The following is a 24,489-nucleotide window of genomic DNA, read 5'->3' on the forward strand; positions in this document are numbered from 1 at the left end:
TTGTCACACATCTGACTCACACTCATCAAAATGTGCTTTAGGCCTTCCACATAATATACATCATGTGCCTTCAATTTTCCATTGATACTTAGAGTACCTTTTCCCTTTATTTTGATGGATGAGTTGTCTCCAAATCTTACTGAACCACCATTCCAATCGTCAAGTTTGATAAATTTCTTTTTATCACCGATCATGTGATTGGAACAGCCACTATCTACAACCCATAGATTTTTCCTTTTAGCATGTAAGGCAATCTGTACTATCAGACTTGATTCTGCCTTGTCCTTTTCTTTCTCAACCCATACCGGTTTGGTTTCCTTATTCTTGTCAGCTATTATTTTGAGCTTCGGTTTTGGATCAAGATTTGTCTTCTTAGGCTTGATCTTCCTGTTTTTACAAAAAAATGCTATATGTCCATACTCTTGACAGTTATAGCATTTCACATTTTCATTTAAAGATAAATCCTTCAAATTATTGTAGGGCACCGGTTTATTCTTCCTACATTCAAAAATCCTATGACCATATCCATTGCACTAATAATAGACAACATTCATATCCCAAAGTGCATTAAATGGATTTCTACTTTCATAACTCATAGAGGGCTTATTGGTTAATCTATATTCAGCTATTCTACGCCCAAATTTGTTACACTGGTAATAGTAACCCTGAAAGTTAGAAACATACTAGTTAGGTTGCCTTGGTCCTGCAAAGGACTGCCTCATCAGGGGTCTTCCTTTCATGATGCTGACTCTAGTTAATCCTTCATGGTCAACTCTTGCATTTCTCCTTGGATTTGCATGTCAGTACAATGAGTGTGGCCTCCAGTTCATTACTTGTGTATACCAGTTTGTGTGGCAATTTCCAACAACATTTCTTTACCAGATGTGTCTTTTCTATTTGAAATTTCACCTTCTTCAAAGCCTAAGCCACCGATATCTTTGGATTTCTTCAGTTTTCTCAACATCTTGTCTAAGGCTTTGGTGGTGCCTTCTTATTTCCTTCTTACTTTTATTTCTTCCTTACTTTCTTCAAGTTCCTTTCTAAGCTTCACTATTTTTGCTTCCAGGTCTTGATGCTTCTTTTCCTTCTTCATTGGATCAGAGGATGTAACTTCACATATCCTCTTGGCTTCTTCTAATTGTAGTTTCAAGTTAGATATAACTTGATTTGACTCATCCAGGGATTACTTCAAGAGACCTTGTTCATCTACTACAACAAGCTTGACCTTCCTGAGTTCTCTTCTTGTTTTACTTAGTTCCTCAAGAGAACTTATAAGCTCTCCTTCTAAATCAAATTCAGCCTCAATATCCTCTTCTTCCTCATCTTCACAAAATGGTTCATCAAGTGTCATAAAGAGATTAACTTTTCTTTCATTCTCATGGTAGTCATCTTCTGATGCACTTTCTTCATCTGTGATATCATCCTCAATAGTATATAGGTTGTTGTTCTTCTGGTAGCCTCTCCTTCCTTGCCGATTAACATTTCTTTCTTTATTTTTTACCAGCAGATCTACTAAAAACTCTTGCCTCATCTCCACCAGTTTCATTATAAGGACATTTTGCAGCAAAGTGTCCAACTTTACCATAGTTAAAACATTTTAGTGGTAGCTTTCCTTTATACTTGCCAGATCCTGTTTTGAGCTTTTCGACAAAGTTTGATACCTCTGCATCAGATTCTTCACTGGATCCTTTATGAGCAACTACTTCTTTGCCCTTCTAGGTGGTTTTGAACGCCACCTCTTCCCTTAAGGAAGCATCACCACTTGTTCTCATTTCATAGGTTGTTAGTGAGCCAAATAGCTCATCCATTGAAAAGATCTTCAGATCCTTGGCTTCTTCTATGGTAGACACCTTTGTATCATACTTAGGTGTAAGGGACCTAAGTACCTTCTTGACAAGGATCTCATCTGCAATTTCTTCCCCGAGCCCTTTGCTGGTATTCATAGTTTCATCAAATCTGTGAAGGTAGTCTGCAATCTTTTCATCATCCTTCATCTTGATGCCTTCAAGTTGGACCCTTAGTGCTTGTAGCTTGGTCTCTTTGACTTTTGCATCTTCTTCAAATAGCCTCTACATTTTATCCTAGGTTTCCTTGGTAGATGCACAATGCATGACCTTGACAAACTCATTATCAGACAACCTGCTCAAGATAGCATGTTTGGCCTTTGCATTGTTCTCATACTCCTTTTTGGCATCCAGATCAGTGGGAGGAACACTAGGGATAGCATACTTGTTCTTGACAGACATCCACACATCAAAACCAAGGGGGAAATATAGATCTCCATTCTTTTGCTCCAAAAGGCATAGTTGGATCCATCAAACATGGGGGATTTTGAGGAAGAAGACTCATTTCTTGCCATTGTGTTCTAAGTCCATAATCTACCCAAGGTTTATAAATAACCAGGAACCTAGGCTCTGGTACCAATTGTTGAACACAAAGTACCAGTGAGAGGGGGTGAATCAGTGGTTCCTAAACTCTTCTGACTTTTAAAGAAACTTCAGAATATTAGTTGTTATCTTAAGCACTAAGCAATCAAACCAGTAAATCAAATAAGGAAACCAAAAAGGACAATCACACAAATACAACCCACAACACCAGATGTATGAAGAAAACCCAGTATGGGAAAAACCTCGATGAGAAATATTGTTGGAGACTGCTACTCCAATCCATCCTCACAAGTGAAACACTGAATTACAAATATTTAGGGCACTAAGCCAAGGAGCACCAACCCTTACTAATTTAGGGAACCAACCCCTGCACCAAGCTCCAACTTGGTGATGTATATTGAAATATAATTTGGATACAGTTATGGCTTCTTATTGCAAATGAATTCTGCAACTCTTGATCAAATAGGTCTTTGTCGGTTAACAATCTTCTATTCTTTACTAGATCTCACACTACTGGTTAATAGATAGCTCTCTCTAATTCTTGGCCTCTCTTCTCTCTCTCTCTCTCACATAGCCTCACAACCCATTGTGTCACACTTTGATTCCTTCTTGATCAATCACACTTCACCGGTTTGCTTAACTATTGGACCTGGTACAATTATATCAGTACTCTAACACTCTTGGTTAAACCCTCTTACTGGTTTGCTTGTTAACTCACTCTACAAATTTCTTAGAATAAATTCTAAGGGAGATGATTCTTCTCTACACTCAAGCTCTCTTCACTCTTCTTCTTTTCCTCAAGTATCAATCTTTCTTATTTCGAGCTCATATATTTATAATCATGGATTCCCGTCAAGAACGCATTCAAACACTATCGTGTTAGGTTTTCCTTCTCCAACTCGATCCAAATATGATTTGATTTGATCTTCTTTTCTAGGGATAATATCTTCGTGACATCGATCAATCACCAGCAAAGCTTCACATTCCAATGTGCATTTTCTAAATCTGGAGGTCAGCACCATTCTTTTCTTCTTTTCTCTATCATTCTCTATTAATGGCTTTGCTGTTTCCTTCACCAAATAGGTATGAAGATCAAATCTTCTTGCATGATCAGTTCAGTTGCTTTGCTAGATTGCCTTCCTCGAGCCGCAATCCTCTAGCATCCTTCGTGACTTGTGGGTTCCTCATAAAAGTTGACCTTCTCGTAGATTTGTTGCATCGATGCACACTCGACCGACCTATGAAATATCTCTACCTGGCTTCCAGCTGTCATGCTTGTAGACATCCACCATTTTAGTTTATCTTACCGGTATGACCATCGAACATCCTCTCTATTATGTTCATTGGCTATTGTGCCTTCATAACATACAAATAACCTTCATCATAGTTTATTCCTTACCAGTAAGCCTTCTTTACCGGTAGATGATACAAGTCACATTTATTGGTAGTATTCCTTCTGTCTTGCACTTCTTATACCTGTCACCATTTCTTACTTACCAGTAACCTAGCCAAACTGGTTGACATCAATGAAAACTTAATGCCAATAATGCCAACAAACATGTTGAAGTTCCTCAATTGGAACTCTATAATGGAAAAGGTGATCCTTTAATGCATGTCAAAACATTCCAAACTTTGTGTACTGACTTTGCTTATGATCAACGATTGCATTACAAATTGTTTACTATAATATTAAGAGATAAGGATTTACAATGGTATTGCATTTTGCCTTCTTATTCTATTACTTCTTTTCAATAATTAGAAAATTCTTTTATTCAACAATTTCAAAACAACATAGGTCCTAAAATTACTTTGACTGATTTAATGTATTGTAAACAAGGTGTAAAAAAAAAGTGCCTGATTTCATTAGTAGATACAACCATTTTTGTTCTCAAATTTCTTTTCTAGTGCCTGTTAATGATATTCAAATAATTTTCATTTTTAATTTACGAAAAGACATTAGGGAAAAACTTATCTTTTCTGAGTTTACTTCCTTTCCATAGTTGTGCGCACCACTTCACAATTATCAACTGAATGTGAGTCAAATGGAGAAATCTACTCTTATGGCTCCGAGTGATAAAGGTGAGAGTTCTCATCAACAATTTGTGAAGTTCAAACCAAACAAAGGCTTCATCAATTTCAATGAGACCATCAACAGTAACAATGTGAATGCTACAACAGGTGTGCCTCCTATTCCTAAAGTTTTCAAAAGAGAGAGAGAATTTACTCCTTTAAGTGAATCTTTGTATAGAATCATGTCTCAGTTGTTACAAATGAATGTTATCAAACTTCCTCCAATAAAACCAGTTGATCCTTCTAAAGAAACTTCACTTAACTTTGATAATAATTCTTTTTGTCATTTTTATTGTCAACCTGGTTATGATACTGAAAAATGTTTTGCATTAAAATGTAAGATTCAAGACTTGATTGATTAAAAAACTATATCTTTGGCAGGTGTGAATGATAAGGGAAACAAATTAGTAGCTCCTCCTAATCAAAATCTTAATATTTTCACTGATCCTTTACACTCTCATACCTCTAATGTTATTGAGACCGAATATACTTATTTCTCTCCCTCTGATGTGACTTTCATAGCTCCAAATGTGGTTAATATGGTAGAGAAACAAGAAACACCTAAGGACCCATGTAACACATTTGATCCTAGTGAGACCATTAGGGCACCTAATGGTCCTTTATACATAGTTGTGAAGATCCAAGGCAAACCTTGTCGTGGTGTGCTTATTGATCCCTCTTGCATGGTTAATGTCATCACTGAAGAATATCTTTATACTTTATATTTGCATCAGCCAATCTATGATGACACTAATGTGGTCGTTAAGTTATTTGATGGATTTTCTTGTCCTACTATTGGTTCTATCACACTTCCTATTGAGGTTCATACTAAATCTATAGATGTTAACTTTGTTATCATTCCTTCATCTGAACAATTCCAGGTGAAGTTTGGCTTCCCTTGGATATCTTCCATGAAGGCTATTGCTTCTCCAATCCATAAGTGTTTGAAATTTCCCCACAATGGAGAAATCATAACTATTAACCATAGCTTATTTCAACCAACCAAAAGAAGCCCAGGTGTTCCTATTGATTACTTTTGGCCTCAACAATTTGGATCTCTTCCACCAAGAAGTGATTCTCTCTTTCAATCTTATAAAAAATGGAAGAAAGATATAATCTTATCCTTAAGCCAACCTAGGACTCCAACACTTGATATTCCCATCATTCTTGAATATGAAGTTCTTCCCCTTATGGATAGAACTAATCTTTCGCCTAAGGAAGATTTCCAACCTATTCCTATGGATGAAACCATGCCTTCTCCTAAGAAGAACAATAATATTCCTCCCAAGGTTAGACCTATACCTCCTCCTCATGATGGACAAGGTCTCCTTCCTACACCAAACATTCCTCCTTTATATGGTGCAGTTCCACCTCCTTCCTCTTATAGAGAGAAGAGACCCACCTCTCCTCTTGTTCAACCTACAAGACCTCAACCTAACTATCCAACTACCAAAGATGAGAACATTCCTCCTTCAACAAATATTCTTCCTTCTTCCCAGCCTTCCGCTAAGACTTGACAGAATCATTGTGTTAGAGCACCGATGAAAACATCGTGTTAGAGCTCATGAAGTTGTTTCTCAAACTATTCAATCTCCCAAAACACCAACAGTTGACATGATTCCATTTTCTCCTCAGCAAGATGTTGAACCTAAATCTTTAGATCATAAGTTGCAAAACGCATGTGATGGTTTTAATTCTATTCATGTTAGAGCTCCTCTTTTTATAAATTTTGATGAAGAAATGGGTGAAAATGTTATTCATGGTGGCAATATAACTCCTAATGCTTCTGATAATGAATATAAATATGTTGATGTTGACAAACATTTATCTGCAGAAATTTCAAAAGCCTTAATCTTAGCTCCTAGAAAAGAAAAAAATGACTTAGAACATGAGCATAGTCCTTGTTTAGATCTTGTGATATCTCCATCTATTGTGCTTGATGTCGCTCCTCTGGTGTGTTTCCTGCCTTCCTAAAATAGTGATCAACAAGATCGAGAGGTGGATGTCATGCTAGACTAGCTGCATTAGTATCGTAGATCCTCTACCTCTCTCCTTTCTTGCTCTTTTGTGACCATTCTTCTATGTGTATCCCTATTCTTCTATTTGTTGTCCGTAGTGATGTCTACTTGAGGATGATGAAAAGCATTGAGATCTCTTTTGGTCTCTTTCATGTTAACTCAAAAGACACGTGTGTTCCCTTTCTTCCAAGGTGGTTTCCTTTCTTTGGGGAATGAGTACTATTCTATGCATATATATACATGATATACATGGGTTATCATACAACATACCGACCCCAAGGAAGAGAAGGAAACTCGTGCTTTGTGTTTTGTGTTCATTATCCTTGGGTTTATTCCTTGATTGGGGGATAAAACCTTGCGATAACGTGCTTCCTCTCTTTTTATCTCTTAGGTGTATCCTACCTTAAAGAAATTGCTCCCAATAAGGTGTGTGTGATCGCTTTAACGTGGGGGCATACACGTCGCTCATATTTTCCTTCTTGATACTTGGAGTTACTTAGTGAACATGGCATTGCTTTATAATTTTTGGTATCCTTTCTTGTCATGACTCAAAATGTAGTGTCATAAAATTGTGACCCTTGCAATTTTTGACTGTATTTGGGTCTTTGCATTGGCAGATGAATCCCTAAGCCTGATGAGAGACTTGAAACATGCTCATACCATGAACAACTTGCATTTTCCATCATTCTGCACTATCTCTTAGTTGTTTCTTGTCCTAAATTAGGGCAGGACAAGGGCATGGCATCCCTTTCCCCCTAGAAAAAGGGTGTGGCACCCTTTTCCTAGCCCTATTTTGGGCCCCCTTTGGTCCTATCTTGCATTGAGCTTGTCAATTTTTGAGCGGGAAAAGTTTCCCTATTTCAGCCTAAGGTGGTAAATCATCTAAACACCCCTAATTAGCAAGTATATAAGGATCACTTCCTCTCCTATTTGCATAAGTTTGATAGGTTGATCATAAGTTGATAAGAAAAGTCAATCATAAGAATTCAAACATTGAGCATTTCAAGTCTCCTTTCAAGGCTAGGTGTTGCATTCAAGTCAAGGATTCAACCATTGAAGAGGAGATTTATATCAACACTCAAGACATCCTATTTCACATATCCTTTCAAGCAAATTCATCAACATTTCAATTACATCCCCTTCTTGAGGTGGATTTTACTTCAGACATTTCCTTTCATTTACCTGTAGCATTTTTCAACCACTTGGTTAATTCCAAAATGGGGTTTGACCTAAAGGCAAACCCCCAATCCTAACAATATTTTCCTCTCTTTTTTGTGTCTAGGTTGTAGGTGCACAACTGTAATTGCGGATTTAGGCTTCATTTCCAGAGATGGAAAAACCCTTTTTAGTGCACGGAATTTTTGGAGGACCGTGTGTAATTTCAACATGATCCCTGCAACATTTTCTAATATTTGCAGGGAAGCTTCATCTTGACATTCTATTGCTAATTCCAAGTGCACAACTTCTTCCCGCATCTCTATTTCAAGATATAATTGCTTCATTGTCATTTCTACACTTAGTCTCAATTTTCTTAATTCAACTAGTCTATTATAAAAGAGGGTTAATTTAATTTCCTAATGCATTCTAAATTTCCTACAATTAACTTAGTATTCAATCTCTTTCCATGGGATTGGATCTAGTGAATTCAACCCCTCTTTTAAATGTCATGTGTGTGAAAAATTGAAGGGAATCCTTTGTGAAACTTTCATACCTCTTTTGAGGGGAGTAAAGTTTTCCACTTGATCTCCCCTCATCACTTTTCACCATATTACAAGAAATAATATTATAAACAACCAATAATAAATTAAACCATGGGTGCAATTAAATATAAAAAATGCAATAATAAAATAACCAAGGGTAATATAAATAAATACTCCAAATTAATATTAAAGCCTCAACTATATAAATGGATAATAATTCCAAGAGACTCAACTATTAAAATAATTTAATAATAGATAATAAATATCCAATAAACACTTGAATCAATAAATAAATATTAATCAAGCCAATATAATAAATATTAATAAATCACCCAATAATTAATCAAATATCAAACTATACTTTGATATAATTTATCTAAACTATATGAATCAATTATTAATTAATTAAATAACCAAATAGTCACAAGGCAACCCTACGTTTGGTCAACATTACCACACAAGACTCTAATCATTTACTCATGCCAAGACACATAAATTGAAAAGGATTGCAACTTAATCCTAGAGTGTGTAGAAGGAGCTCATGCCATCTCCAATCAACTTGCCATTGAGATAAAGACACACTCAAACCTGTGAAGCCAGGTGGAGTTGATGTCTGGTACCTACAAACTTGTCACCACCAATACATGTATGTAAACATGTATAATAACATATATCATGAAATAGGAAGACAAGTGTAGGGGAATCACAATGTCATATCACTCTCATGAATGAGTGGTATGACATCGTCCCTATCACAACACAATAGAAGATAGTCATGACAACCAAGCACAAATCATAATCATCATCGAATCTAATATAATCATAAAAGGATTAGTACATAGTATGATACCATCAAATCACCTTAAAATAGACTAAGCTATATCAATATGTTGATGTACAAAAAGGCAAGATGAATCAGGGAGAGGCACTACATCATCCCTATCATGAATACAGTAATAAGATAGTCACGAGCGCAATAAAATCATCTCATCCAATATAATCATCAAGTGGGGTTAGTATAACCAAGATGTCATAATAATCTTAGAACAATACAATCCATCTAGAATGGTAAATGCATATAGATCATTGAATGTAAATCCATCATCATAATAACCAAGGATACATGACATCATCCACATAAGTCATCATATATCAAATGTCCATAAGAAAAGTCTAGCATCATCTGTAAGTATCTGAGATATAGATAGAATCATAAGCATGAATCAAAACATCATATGACAATCTAATCAAGTCTATCAATGCATAAAAAAAAGACAAATCAAGGAGGGATAGTGCATCCTCCCCCCCTTTGCTAGGTTACTCCTAGACACTTGAGAACAAATAGTGGTAAATCTCCCTCATTTGAGTTGCATCCTCCCAAGTCATCAAAGAATCATCACTCCAGTCCCATTGGACCCTTCCCTACTCTATGTCTTGATCCTAGAGGGTCAACTCTCGACGCTAAAGAATGTGCACGGCTCCAAAGAAAGTTTTATGTCCTCTACCTATAATGCATTCCAATCTAAAACATGTGTCATATCAGGATAATATGGCCTCAAAACTGATACATGAAACACATCATGAATGTAGGACAAGCTGGTGGCAAGGCAAGGCGATAAGCCACAAGACCAATCCTCTCAAAAATGTCAAATGGTCCAACAAAATGAGGCACCAACTTAGAGCCTTTTCCATAACAGATAGTGTACACAAAAAAATGTGGTGATCAAAATGAATAAATCAAGATCAAATGACCTACATACCAATGAGACTCTTAATGCAAGTATAAACTAATTTAAACTAGTTTAACTTCCCAAGGGGTTTCCCATTGTTCTCTATCTCAAAGGATCCCTAAAGTCAATGTTTTGCTCTAAGATCATTGAGAAAATGACTTAGGAATGACAACTCCAAGAACAAGTGAAATTGCGATCTATATGCATGAATGAATTCTAAGATCTTTATGATATGTTAAAAGCTATGATGATTAAGTTAAGATGAAGATAGTAATATGATAACGAGATTAACAAATTATCCTAACATGATATGCTAGCATGAATATTCTATAATATGAAATGAAATGCTTCTAAATGTTTATGATGATATTTTAATAAAGAGAGGCTAAAATGCTTAGTAAATTAGACTATAATGTAGATGCATGAACCTTGGATCATTATTGAGAATGAAGAATGAGATATCTATTTATAGGAAAAATAGGGCAATGGAGGGTTAAGATTGAATAATCTTAACAATGGCTAGGATTGAAAGTTACTCAATCCATGTTTACATTTTTCACCAATGAAATGGTGACAATTGTCAACAAGAGGTGGATTGAGAGGAGATGCAAGAGGCATTAAATGCCTGAGGAGATATGAAGGTTACCTTAGGATGTAAGGTTAAGGTTAGGTTAGAGTTATCCATTGGATAAATCTTTTACCCAAGGGGTAAACTCTTGTGCAAAGGCTAATAGGATAACCAAGGTTAAAGCTATGGGTGCTTGATAAGACCCTTGGGTTAGATGAGGGTTAAGTTAGAGAGAAAGTCTCTAAACATGAAGGGAGGTTGAGTTAACCATTAATGGTTTAGAAGAGTTTGGGGACAAATTTGTAAGAGTCCTTCCAAATTTGGGGGAACTCAACAAGTTAGCTTGTTGAAGAAATATAGCCTTAAATACATTTAGAAGACTTTCCTCCAAATTTTAGAAGTGACCTCCTCAAAATTAGGGAAAGGACATGTTTAGAGGGATTAAAGCTAATTAAGATAGTTTAGAAGAATATAGAAGGCTCTAGAAGAGGTTTAGGAGGCAAGTGGGGGGAATTTATATTTATATGCAAGGGTTAATTTAATTAAATGTAATTTTAATTAAAAGGAAGAAAGGAGAATTAATTAAATAAAGTGATTTATTTAATTAAAGGCTAGAAAAGGTTTATGTGAATTTAATTAGATAAATTGAAAATTAATAAGGGGATGGGGTTAAAATTAATATTAAATATTTATATAAGAAGGTGGTCAGATTTATACGTCTACATTTTGTCCCTCTTTGAAGTGACGTGTGTGCACATGTTGATTCAAAGAAAATCGTTGGATGTGCTACCAAAATTTTTCGATATGATGCCCCAGATACAAAGAATTTATTTAATATGAAAAGTTGATATGAAGCTGGTGTTGATATGAGACTGATATGAAATTGATGTCGAGATTTGATATGATGCCCCGAATATGAAGAATTGATTTGATATGAAAAGTTGGTATGAAGTTGGTTTTGATATGAAACTGATATTAAATTAATATCAAGATTTGATATGATAATGCCCCCTTGGGAGATTGTTCGTGCACTAAAGGCATGAATAATCTCTCAAAAGAAGAAGAAAGCTAGTTGAAAGATAGAAGAGTGGATAGTTGATGACATGCATGGGTTTGGTAAGATTTATCAAATTGTTTGGATTGATAAGATTGATTAGATTGATAAGAATGAGATCAAGTTTGGTTTCAGGAATTACACCTCCTGTATAAGACAAAGATGATCAAAATGTCTAGTTTCAGGAATGATATATCATGTATAAGACCTAATCAAAACATCTAGCTTCAGGAAAGATACATCCTGTATAAGACATGATAGAATGGATAAGATGAAATCGATTGATAGAATTGATAAGATTGAGATCAAGTCTAGTTTTAGGAATTACACCTCTTGTATAAGCCAAAGATAATCAAAACGTCAGGTTTCAAGAATGATATATCTTGTATAAGAATTGATCAAAACGTCTGGTTTCAGGAAAGATACATCATGTATAAGACATGATAGATGATAGTTGGATGAATGATGAAGATATGAAAGTGAAGAAATATTCTATGATGATGCGATAAATATGCATGCGAGGGATGCAATGATGAATTGTGACTAGATGATGATGATGAGATGTATCTTGAAAATGAGATGTAAATGATAATGACATGAGATGTATAAATGCAGCTAAATGAATGCAACTGAGTATGAAATGCCACTAAATGATCATTATAGTCTTGTCATTTTTATTCCTGTTAGTCACTTTGTTTGTGCTCTTTTTGTCATCATTGAGCTTTTGATATGTTGGAATTTAATACAAGCATCATGGTATAATTAAACCATGATGAACTAAGTATAACTTACATGATTTTTGATATTGCAAGATGACACAAGCGTCAAGGTATAATTGAACCAAGATGACCTGAGTGTTGCTTGCATAAAACAGACAAGAGTTAACCATTTGTATTTGCAAAATGGAAAATGTCTTCAATGATATGTTTCCAATCATGTCTCGAGACAAATTTGCACCATATGAATGATCGCCTCATAGATAGAAAACCAAAGAAAATATCAGATTCCTTCATTGCTTCTCTAGCTCAGTGCATCCTTGAGTAGCTCAGGAGATCTAATGATTCAAAAATCAAGATACAGATAGTCAAAAATTTATGCCAAATGTAAACAAATCATAATTCAGAATATATCATCCATAGTGTGTGTGTTGCATTTGTAGTTGGATAATGATCATGTTTTCTATTCCGATAAGTAGTTTTGACATTGGTTTCCTTAGTATGTTGTGATCCTTGTTTGTTGTTTGAATGTTAAAGTGAGATGAATGCTGCCACCAGTTATGGACACTTGTCAATGTGGATATATACGTTGATCACCAAGCCATGGTGGGATATGATACAGATAACTATTTAGATAATCAAGGACAATGACTACACTAAGTATGTCTGGTATAATGTTGCATGTATAAGTGTTTTGCGATGGCTATGGGCTTTGAATCAGATGGATTAAAGATTTGATACAAGTACCAATAAATGGAGGAGCCATTCTCTCACAAGTGGCGCTTGTTGCCAAGTTTTCATCACTTGTTTTTATTGCACTTTTTTTATTTGTTTTTCTTTTTTTTTTTTGTATTTTTCTGATGTTTTATTGTTTTGTGTCACAAGGCGCCTATTTTCTAGGTTTTCACCTTAGTGACGATTTTGGATACCTTTTTGTTTTTTTGCTTTTTTTCTTGATCCGTGCATTGGACGACTCAAGTGTATAATTTCTTGAGATGGATGTTGTTGCTTGGTTCATCGAGCACATCCCCTTCCGAAGTTGACAACTGATATGCTCATGATCCATAGGCTGATATGATGACAAATGGTCCCAATAAATTAGGCTCAAACTTCCCTTTCTTCTCTCGGTCTCACTGATTTATGGGATTTTCTTTTAGGATTAGATCACCAATTTTGAAAGCCCTTGGGATGTGGTGTAGGGGAACTTAGCAATTGTTTTATTGAGTTTGTTTCTAGGATGTTGGAATCTTGTTCTTAGTTTAGTCATAAGGCCAAGAGGCCATTGAGTGTGTGCTCAAATGATTGTAAGGGCCCTAAGAGTCTTTGTTTGGCCAATGTCTTTGTTTGGCCAATGTTGGCATGTGAGTTCTTAAGGGTGCCAAGTAGAGAACTTACAAGGATAAGTTATTTTTGGGTTAATTTAGGTTGGATGGTGTTATTTTAGGGTTTTTAAGGTCATATGAGTCACTTGGAAGTGACTGAGTTTAGGGTTGAGCAAAGTTGCTCACCCAATGCAAAAAGTTACAAAGTTGCAAAAGTTGCTCATAACAACTTTGCAACATTTTCACCAAATATTGTACACCAACGGCTAGTTGGTTGTCATAATTGGTTGTGAGCATGTGTAAATACTCCAAGGATAGTATAAGGCTTGTGAGGACCGATGAGATTTGGTTGTTGAAGATATGAAGCAAATAGACAAGTTTGATTTCTCCATTTGGTGTGTTTTCTAAGTTATTACCTGTTCTTGGCAAGTTTGTACAGCCTGCACGGATTGATAATTCAAAAATAGGGACATGGATTGCTATACTAGTGTCTTACCTTCATTTTTCTTTTGGTTTGAATCCCGAAGTCTTGTAGTTTATAAGTTATCTTCATTTTGTTGTGGGTGGGTTCAAAAGTCCTAAAAACTAGGGTTTTGAGAGCACAATGGCTCCAACCTAACATTCCATGGTGGATACCCACACTGAAACCTTGTGGAATGTTAGGTTACAATGTATTATATGTTTTCTCTTTGGCTTTGAGACAGGGGAAGCTGAACCAGAGATTTTCCACCATACCCTAGGCTTGGCACGTTGAGTTGGCAAGCATTCGGTAACATGGGTAACAAGCCTTAATTGGGTGAATCCAGTGAATGGAGGTGAAGGATGATTGAATTGGAAATATTTATGGAACTAAAGACCTAGAACCAACATCAGATCACTTAGGCAATAGGACTGGTGAAGGTGTTTGAACAAATCCCTACTTTTTAGGCCTAGGAAGGGGCAATTAGTCCTAGTTAGCCCTATAAGGGTTAGACATGTTAGTGACATAACCCACCTCTGGTTTTGAGATGTTGTATGTAACTCCAAAAAAGGTATCTGGAATGCCAAATAGTTTATAGGGTTGTTAAGGAATATTGTCACATAATCGTAGAATACCCCGTTGACAGGGCTACTAGAATTAGGTCTCATATTAGTCATAAAAGGGCAGTTTGCTTGTCAAGCTTGGGATTGGTAAATACCAAAGCTCTTGGGAAAGGAGTAGGGTTGGGAACCCATAATAAATAATCCTTCCTTGTGAGTGTTATGTGGGGAATGAATATCCCATGGTAGAGGGGGTTGAACTCTCAGGTTGAGTGTGAAAGGGAGTTAGTAAACAAGGTCTCCTAAGCAAGAGAATGGAGCTCACAAAAAAAAGTTCTTATCCTAGTCTAAGGACCTTGGGAAGGTCAAAGAATGGTAAGTCCTATATACCCTTGAAGGGTGTGAAGTTGTAGAACCATTGGATGGTTCTAGTGTAGCTTTAAGAAGATACCTAGACAAGGTATCCACAAGTAGGTGTGAGTCAATTCCCTCTACATCAGATTGGTATCAGAGCCAATTGATTGAACAAAGTGGTGTATGTTAGACCTAGAGGTAGAGTCATAAGCTAGCAGCATGCCACCAAAGGAAATAAGCCAAATGGCCATTAGGAAGTTGGTCCAAGATATGCTTATCGAAGCCCGGGTGCAAGAAACCAAGAAAGGCAAGGGCAAATTCATTGAATGGGGAGATGAAACTAATGATGAAGATGCATATGTAATAGGAGTGATAAAAAAAAGGAGTTGGACAAAGATCAACAGATCTTCTTCGATGCCCTCAAGTCACTCAATAAAGAAAACATAGAAGGTCTACCTATCTATAATGGAAGCCTAAATGGAGAAGAGTTATTGGATTGGATAGAAGCTTTGAACAATCATTTTGAATACAAAGAAGTTGCAAAAGAAAAGAGGTTCAATTTAGCCAAGACAAGATTGAAGGGATCGACCCTAGTATGGTGGAACATGATTACAGAGGAAAGAGAACAAACAAGGAGGAAGAAGATCATCTCTTGGGAGAGGATGAAGATCAGGATCAAAACTCAATTCCTACCTATAGATTATGAGGTACAAATGCATAAGAAGTTGAAAAATTTGAAACAAAGAGAATTGGATGTGAGTACCTATACTGAGGAGTTCAACAAACTTACCTTAAGGGCTAGGAAGCAAGAGGAAGAAGTGGAGAAGGTTGCAAGGTACTTAAATGGCCTTGGACAAAACATTCAAGATGAGATCAACATGATAGTGCCTAACACAATCCATAAATGCTTTCAGTTAGCCTTGAGAGTAGAGGATAAGATAAAAAGGAAAGGTGAACATAACCAAAAGGGTAGAGGTGGCAGAGGTTTCAGAGGAAGAGGCACCTTTGGAAGAGTCTATAATCCTAGTAAGAATGAAGAAGGAAATCAAATAGAGAACATTGGTTATAATCTTAACAAAGGAGGATAGTTTAGAGGTAACTCTAGAGGGAGAAATAGCTATAGATGCAGATTTGGCAATTTGGGAAGAGGAACTATAGTATTCACTGGCAAATGCTACCATTGTCACAAAGTGGGGCATACCATGAGCCGATGTCTTGAGAAGACTTCAAGTTCTCACATGGGAGAAAGGAGAACTCAATTGGTGAAAGAAGAAGATTGTCAAAGTGTTACCTCACCAATCAGCAAGGATGGACCAGTCCTAGATGGAGAGAATCTAATGCTAAGAAGGACCTTGTTGAAGGTACCACAATCCAAAGAACCTACACAAAGGAAAACACTTTTCAAGACCACTTGTAGATCTCATGGTAAGATTTGTAGAGTAATAGAGGATTCTGGGTCTACTGAGAACATTATAGCATTTGAGATGGTAGACAAACTAAAATTGAAAAGGTTGCCACATACCACCCCCTATAAGGTGTCTTTGTTGAGTAAAGGTCAGCATGTGCTTGTAGATGAACAAACTTGGGTGGATTTTGAAATAGGAGATTACAAGGATAATGTGTTATGTGACATATTACCCATGGATGCATGTCACTTGTTGTTGGGACACCCTTGGTAGTTTGATGTCAAAGCCATACATGATGGGGAGAAGAATTCCTATGTTATCACCAAGGAGGGTAGAAAGTTTCAAATGGATCCCTTGATTGAATAGGGTGAAGAAAGACATGTTGGATCAAGTGTAATGTTGCTTGGGGGGAAATAATTCTTGAAGTTGTTGAAGCATGAAGGGAACCAAAGATGTGCACTCATAGTGAAACCCAAAGAAGAGACAAAGACTGAAACCAAACTAGTGATACCTCAACAGGTGCAGACCTTGCTAGACCGGTACAAAGACATAGTTATCAATGAGATACCGGATGCTTTACCCCCTATGAGAGATTTTAACCATCAGATAGACCTCATACCTGGTTCAACTTTTCTAAACAAGGCTTCTTACAAAATGACACCTACTCAAAATGAGGAAATAGCAAAGCAAGTGCAGGAATTACTAGATAAAGGTTTGATAAAGAAGAGTTTAAGTCCATGTGCAGTACCTACTATTTTGGCACCTAAGAAATATGACAAGTGGAGGATGTGCACTGATTCAAGGGCCATAAATAAAATCACAATTAGATACTGGTTCCCAATGCCAAGGATTGAATATTTAATGTACTACCTAGGTGGAGCTTGCTACTTTCTAAGGTGGATTTGAAATCAGGTTATTATCAAATTAAAATCAACCTAGTGATGAATGGAAGAAAGCCTTTAAGACAAATGAAGGGATATATGAATGGTTGGTGATGTCCTTTGGGCTCACAAATGCACCTAGCACCTTCATGAGACATGAATGAAGTTCTTACAAAGTTCATTGGTAAGTTTATCATTGTTTATCTTGATGACATTCTAATTTTTAGTAGGCCAAAGGAGGAGCATATCAAACACTTGAATCAAGTTTTGAAGAAGCTACGTCAAGAAAAGTTGATGATCAACTTGGATAAATATGAGTTTTTTAAAAAATGAATTGGTGTATCTTAGTTTTGAAGTTTCTCAAGATTGTTTGAAAATTGATCCATCAAAAGTGGAAGTAATAGTAAATTGGCCTACTCCTAAGTCAGTAGGATATGTAAGAAGTTTCCATGGTTTGGCTTCTTTATATAAGAAGCTCATTAGGGGTTTTATACATGTGTGTGCACCTATCTTGAACACCATCAAAGGTGGGATAAAATGTCAGTTTAAGTGGACTAGTACAATAAACAAGGGGTTTGAGTTGTTGAAACAAAATGTAGTAGAAATCCCTTACCTTAGGCTCCCTGATTTCAATCATCTCTTCACTGTGAAGTGTGATGCTAGCAAGTTGGCTATAGGGGCTATTTTGAGTCAAGAAGGTCACCCGGTTGCATTCTTCTCTGAGAAGCTCAATGAATCAAAACAAAAGTATTCTACCTATGATCTAGAGTTGTATGCCATGGTGCAAGAACTCAAGAAGTGGCGACATTATCTGTTACCCAAAGAGTTCATAGTCTACACTGACAATCATGCACTTAGTTTTTTGAATGGATAGGAGAAACTGAACCAAAGACACCTCAAGTGGGTTGAGTATTTGTAGGCCTACACCTTTTCCATCAAGAACAAGAAAAGAGTCACCAATAAGGTAGCAGATACCTTAAGTAGAAGGGTTCTCACCATTCAAGAGGTGCAACTACAAAGTGTGGGGTTAAGTGACCTCAAAGACCTCTATCAAGGTGACAAAGATTTTGGTGAAGCATATGATGTTTTCTCAAAGTTTTCCAATGCTTGTCATGTTTCCTATTCTAATTTTATGTTTTAGGAAGGCTTATTGTTTAAAGGACACCTACTTTGCATACCACAGTGCTCTATGAGAGACAATATCATCAAGGAGAAGCATCAAGGCAGTCTAAGTGGACATTTTGGTCTTGACAAGACCTTAGAGCAGGTTGGCAGGTTCTACCATTGGCCTAGACTACAATCAGATGTTAGGAAGTTTGTAGAGAAATGTGTTATTTGTTAGAGGGCTAAGGGTACCTCTAGCAATGCAGGGTTATATCAGCCTCTTGCCATACCAACAGGGCCATGAGAGTGTGTATGGACTTTGTCCTTGGTTTACCTATAACTCCAAGAGGATATGATATTGTCTATGTCTTAGTGGATAGATTCAACAAGATGACACACTTTGTGCCTTGCAAATGCACTAATGATGCCTCCTACATAGCAAGGTTGTTCTTCAAAGAGATTGTGAGGATCCATAGTTTTCCACTTAGTATTGTGAGTGATAGAGACAAAATTTGTCAAACCTTGTGGAAGAAACTTGGTACCAACATTTCTTTTTAATTTGCACATCATCCACAATTTGATGGTCAAACTGAAGTAGTTAATAGATCCTTGGGTAATTTGTTGAGATGTCTCACCAAATAGCATGGTCAAGCTTGGGATCTAGTATTGGGATAAGTAGAGTATACCTACAATGACTTTGTCAATAGGAGCACAGGTCGGAGTCCATTTGAGATTGTATATGAATGTCATCCAAGGGGTATCTTAGAACTCAGGGACCTCAACTCCATGGACCATAGGAGCTCCCAAGGTGAAAAATTTGCAAAGTATATGAAGGAGATCCATGAACAAGTCAAGAAAACATTTCAGCAAAACAATGGGAAATACAAGACACAATCAAACAAAACAAGGAGAGAAGTACACTAAAAGGTAGGTGATCTAGTTATGGCCTATCTGAGAAAGGAGAGACTCCCTAAGGGGCAGCCTAGTAAACTATGCATGAAGAAGATTGGACCTCTTAAGGTTGTGCATAAGTATGGCAACAATGCCTATAAGGTGGAACTACCACCAAACTTGGGTATATCACTAATCTTTAATGTATGTGATTTGTTTCAGTATAAAGGAACTCTGTCAGCTGCAAACCAAGAAGAGCCTACTATTACTAAAGATGTAAATTGGATACAAGACCTACCTCCTACCCAACTGATGATATTGGATTGCATTCTAGATTCCAATATTGTCAAAAGGAATAGGAAAGGAGTCTATAGAGACTACCTGGTTAAATGGACATGTCTCCCTAAATCTGAAGCTACATGGATGTCAGAAGGAGATATAGTACAACATAGAACCACTATTCAAGCCCTATCCACTCAAGGGACTTGAGTTTTTCCTACCCTCTAAGTATGGTGCAGGGGAACTTAGCAATTTTTTTGTTGATTTTGTTTCCAGGATGTTGGAATCTTGTTCTTAGTTTTGTCATAAGGCCAAGAGGCCATTGAGTGTGTGCTCAAATGATTGTAAGGGCCCTAAGAGTCTTTGTTTGGCCAATGTTGGCATGTGAGCTCTTAAGGGTGTCAAGTAGAGAACTTACTAGGATAAGTTGTTTTTGGGTTAATATAGGTTGGTTGGTGTAATTTTGGGGTTGTTAAGGTCATATGAGTCACTTGGAAGTGACCGAGTTCGGGGTTGAGCAAAGTTGGTCATAGCAACTTTGCAACATTTTCACCAAATCTTGTACACAAATGACTAGTTGATTGTCACAATTGGTTGTGAGCATGTGTAACCAATCCAAGGATAGTATAAGGCTTGGAAGGACCGATGAGAATTGGTTTTTGAAGATCTAAATCAAATAGACAAGTTTGGTTTCTCCATTTGGTGTGTTTTCTAAGTTATTACATGTTCTTGGCAAGTTTGTACAACTTGTACGGATTGATAATTCCAAAACAGGGACATGAATTGCTAGACTGGTGTCTTACCTTCATTTTTATTTGGTTTGAAGTCCTGAAGTGTTTTAGTTTATAAGTTATCTTCATTTTGTTGCAGGTGGGTTCAAAAGTCCTAAAAACAAGGGTTTTGAGAGCACAATGGATCTGACCTAACATTCCATGGTGGATACCCACACTGAAACCTTGTGGAATGTTAGGTTGAAATGTATTCTATGTTTTCTCTTTGGTTTTGAGGTAGGGAAAGCTGAACCAGAGATTTTCCACCATACCCTAGGCTTGGCACGTTGAGTTGGCAAGCATTAGGTAACACGGGTAACAGGCCCTAATTGGGTGAATCCGGTGGATGGAGGTGAAGGATGATTGATTTGGAAATCCTTATCAAATTAAAGACCTAGAACCAACATCAAATCACTCAAGAAATAGGACTGGTGAAGGTGTTTGAACAAATCCCTAATTTTTAGGCCTAGGAAGGGGGCAATTAGGCCTAGTTAGCCCTATAAGGGTTAGACATGTTAGCAATAGAACCCACCTCTGGTTTTGAGATATTTTATGTAACTCCAAAAAGGGTGCCTGGAATTCCAAATAGTTTATAGGGTTTCTAAGGAAGATTGTCAGATAATTAAAAAATACCCTACTAATAGGGCTACTAGAATTAGGTCTCCTATTAGGCCTAAAAGGGCAGTTTACTTGTGAAGCTTGGGATCGGTAAATACCAAAGCTCTTGGGGAAGGAGTTGGGTTGCTAACCCATACAAAATAATCCTTCCTTGTGAGTGTAATGTGGTGAATGAAGATCCTGTGGTAGAGGGGGTTGAACTCTCAGGGTGAGTGTGAAAGGGAGTTAGTAAACAAGGTTTCCTAAGCAAGAGAATGGAGCTCACAAAACAAAAAGTTCTTATCCTAGTCTAAGGACCTTGGGAGGGTAAAAGAAGTTTAAGTCTTGTAGACCCTTGGAGGGTGTGAAGGTGTAGAACCATTGGATGGTTATAGTGTAGCTTTAAGGAGATACTTAGACAAGGTAGCCACAAGTAGGTGTGAGTCAATTCCCTCTACATCAGGATGACTTTGTGATTATAGCTTCTACACATTCATTGTTGATATGCGTTGAGATGGTCATAGGCACATTGTCATTGTTCATCAAGAAGCTCTAGTGCCTGCAACCTATTCACTCGATATTCCTCATCTAGTATGAGGCCCTTCAAAGATACTTAGAGAGATGGTATTTCTACCTTGCTTCTGAACCATACACCAATGAATATGGTGTAGCCCCTGTAGGTGTGCGGATACTCATTCTGTAGGGCCAAAGTGCTAGATTAACCTATTTTCTTGAGGATTTTTAGGATTTTTTTGTTTGATTCTTCTACTTGGCCATTCCCTTGTGGGTAGTATGATGTGGAAAAGCGATTTTGGATTTTGAATCATTCGCATAGTTGTTGCACATGTTGATTCTTGAAAGGATGCCCATTATCTGTGATGATGGAACTAGGAATGTCATATCTGCAAATGAGATATTTGAGGATGAATGATGAGATCTACTTTCCAGACACAGTGGTCATTGAGACTGCTTCGATCCACCTTGTGAAGTACTCTGTGGTGGTGATAATGAACTTATGTCTGTTTGAAGAGGAAGGATGAATCTTTCCCACTAGATCAAGTTCCCATTGATAGAAAGGCCAAGATGTGGTAAATGGTTGTAGCTCTTGTGCTAGTGCATGAATGAGGTTACCATGAATTTGGCATTTAGGACATTTCCTAGCAAATTGATAGGACTCTCTTTCCATTGTCGGCCAGTAATATCCCATTCTCATAAGTTTCATGGTGAGAGTAGGACCACTTGAATGTGTACCAAAAATATCTTTGTGAAGCTCATGTAAGGTGGAGTTAGATTCATTATGATCGAGGCATCTAAGAAGAGTACCATCTAGACCTCGATGGTAAAGTGTGTCAGCGGTTAAGGTATAGTAGGCGGCTTGTCGGATGAAGCTTCATTTTTGGTTATGAGATAGTTCGGGTGGGAGGGTATTGTTTTTGAGATAGTCATATATCTTCCCATATAGAGGGGAATCAGAACCAGTCAAGGCATAGATGACTTGGGATGCACAATTGTCATAGGCTGGGAAAAACAATTGCTCCACCATGAATTTGTAACGATTCTATTTATCTGGAATTTGTAGAAGTGAGGCGATAGTGGCCATTGCATTAGCAGCTCTGTTTTCCAATCTTGGAATCTTCTCAAAGGTGATGTGCACAAAGTACTTTTTGAAGTCATCCACCATTCTCTTGTAAGGCATTAGCTTATTGTCTTTCATCTAATAATCATCATTGATCTAATTGATAACTAATTGAGAATCCCCACAGACTCTTAATTATATGATTCTCCATTCTATAGCTACATTGATTCTAGTTACTAGGGATTTGTATTCAAGTATGTTGTTGGTGCATTGAAACATTAGTCTGTAAGATCTCATAATTGTGTGCCCCTCTGGAGTGACGCACAGGATGTTGGCACCCGATCCATGTTGTGTATAGGATCCATCAAAGTATAGGGTCCATTGCTTGGGTGTGATAGTGATTACATTCATATCTAGAAATTCTACCTATAGTGGGTGTTGGTCTGGTAGCAGTGCTTCTTCCAATTGACCTGCAATTGCTTGTCCTTTGATAGCCCATCATTCTATGTACTAAAATGTCACTCACTTAGGATCATGACCCATTTATCTAATCTTCTTGTGAGAGTGGCCTTGCTGAGTAGATACTTTGAGAGGATCGATCTTTGCTACTAGCTTGATTGTGTGGGCTAACATATAGTGGCGAAACTTTTGAGAAGCAAACACCACCGCTAAGCAAGCCTTTTCAATGAATGTATAATTGAGTTCATATCCGTTCAAAGTCTTGTTGATGTAATAGATAGCCCTTTCTTTGCCTGTTGGATCTTCTTGTGCTAGCAGTGCCCCCAATGATACTTCAGTTGTTGATATATAGAGGATGAGTGGCTTGCCTGCTATCGGTGGTACCAAAACTAGTGGATTCATCAGATATTGTTTGAGCTAGTGGAATGATTCTGCACATTTATCTTCCCATCTGAAATGTATATTCTTATGAAGCAAATGATTGAATGGAAGATATTTATCTGCTAATTGAGCAATAAATCATCTAATGGATTGTAACCTACCCTGCAGAGATCGTAGTTGGCTAATGTTTTTAGGAGGTTGCATCTCCATGATAGCCTAAACCTTTGTTGGATCCACTTCAATGCCTTTTTTCTAATAAAATATAGCCCAAAAGTTTGTCGGATATGACCCAAAAGACACACTTCTTAGGGTTTAATCTGACATTGAATTGCTCCGAATACTTTATCTAGGATGTACAAGTGTTCAGCTCTTGTGAATGATTTTGCTCGAAAATCATCTACATAATCCTCCATGAAAGTATGCATCATGTCATGAAAAATTATTTTCATGGCTCTTTGATAAGTTGCACCAACATTTTTCAAGTCAAAAGGCATGACATTCCAATAATTTGTTCCTCATGGACATGTGAATGCAGTTTTATCTTGATCCTCTAGAGCTATCTTAATTTTGTTGTAGCCCAAAAAACCATCCATGAGTGATAGCAATGTGTACCTTGTTGTTAGATCAACAATGGTGTTGATGCTTGGCAAAGGAAAGTCATCTTTTGGACATGCCTTATTGAGGTCTCTAAAGTCTGTACAAATCCTTATGCTTTTATCCGATTTAGAAACTGGTACAATGTTTGAGATCCATTTGACATAGTCTATAGGTCCGATGAATTCGACATCCAATAACTTCTTCAGTGCTACTTTGACTAATAATGCTACATGTGGATTCATCTTCCTTAATTTTTGCGATGGATAAGTGATGCATGATTAGATTCAGATCTACCCCTAGCATGTCAGCATAAGACCAAGCAAAATTGATTTGCTTTTCCATAAAGAATTTAACAAAATTTTGGTTTTTCTTTTTGAATGATTCTGCCAGATGTGTGGTTTTGGTTGCCACTTCAGTGCCAATATTTATTGATTGAGTTGGCTCAATCAAGATTGGTGATCTTTCCTAGTAATGTTCAGGAAGAGTGTCAAGTCTCCCATTTTCAAGTGCCTCAAAAAGGTTTTCACCTTCAGATACGTCCTTTATTTTTATTTTTTTGTTTTTGTGATCTAACACTAACATTAAATGGTTTTCACCATTAGATCCATT

This window comes from Cryptomeria japonica, chromosome 2 (assembly GCF_030272615.1).
Source record: "Cryptomeria japonica chromosome 2, Sugi_1.0, whole genome shotgun sequence".
In the NCBI taxonomy this organism is placed as follows: Eukaryota; Viridiplantae; Streptophyta; class Pinopsida; order Cupressales; family Cupressaceae; genus Cryptomeria; species Cryptomeria japonica.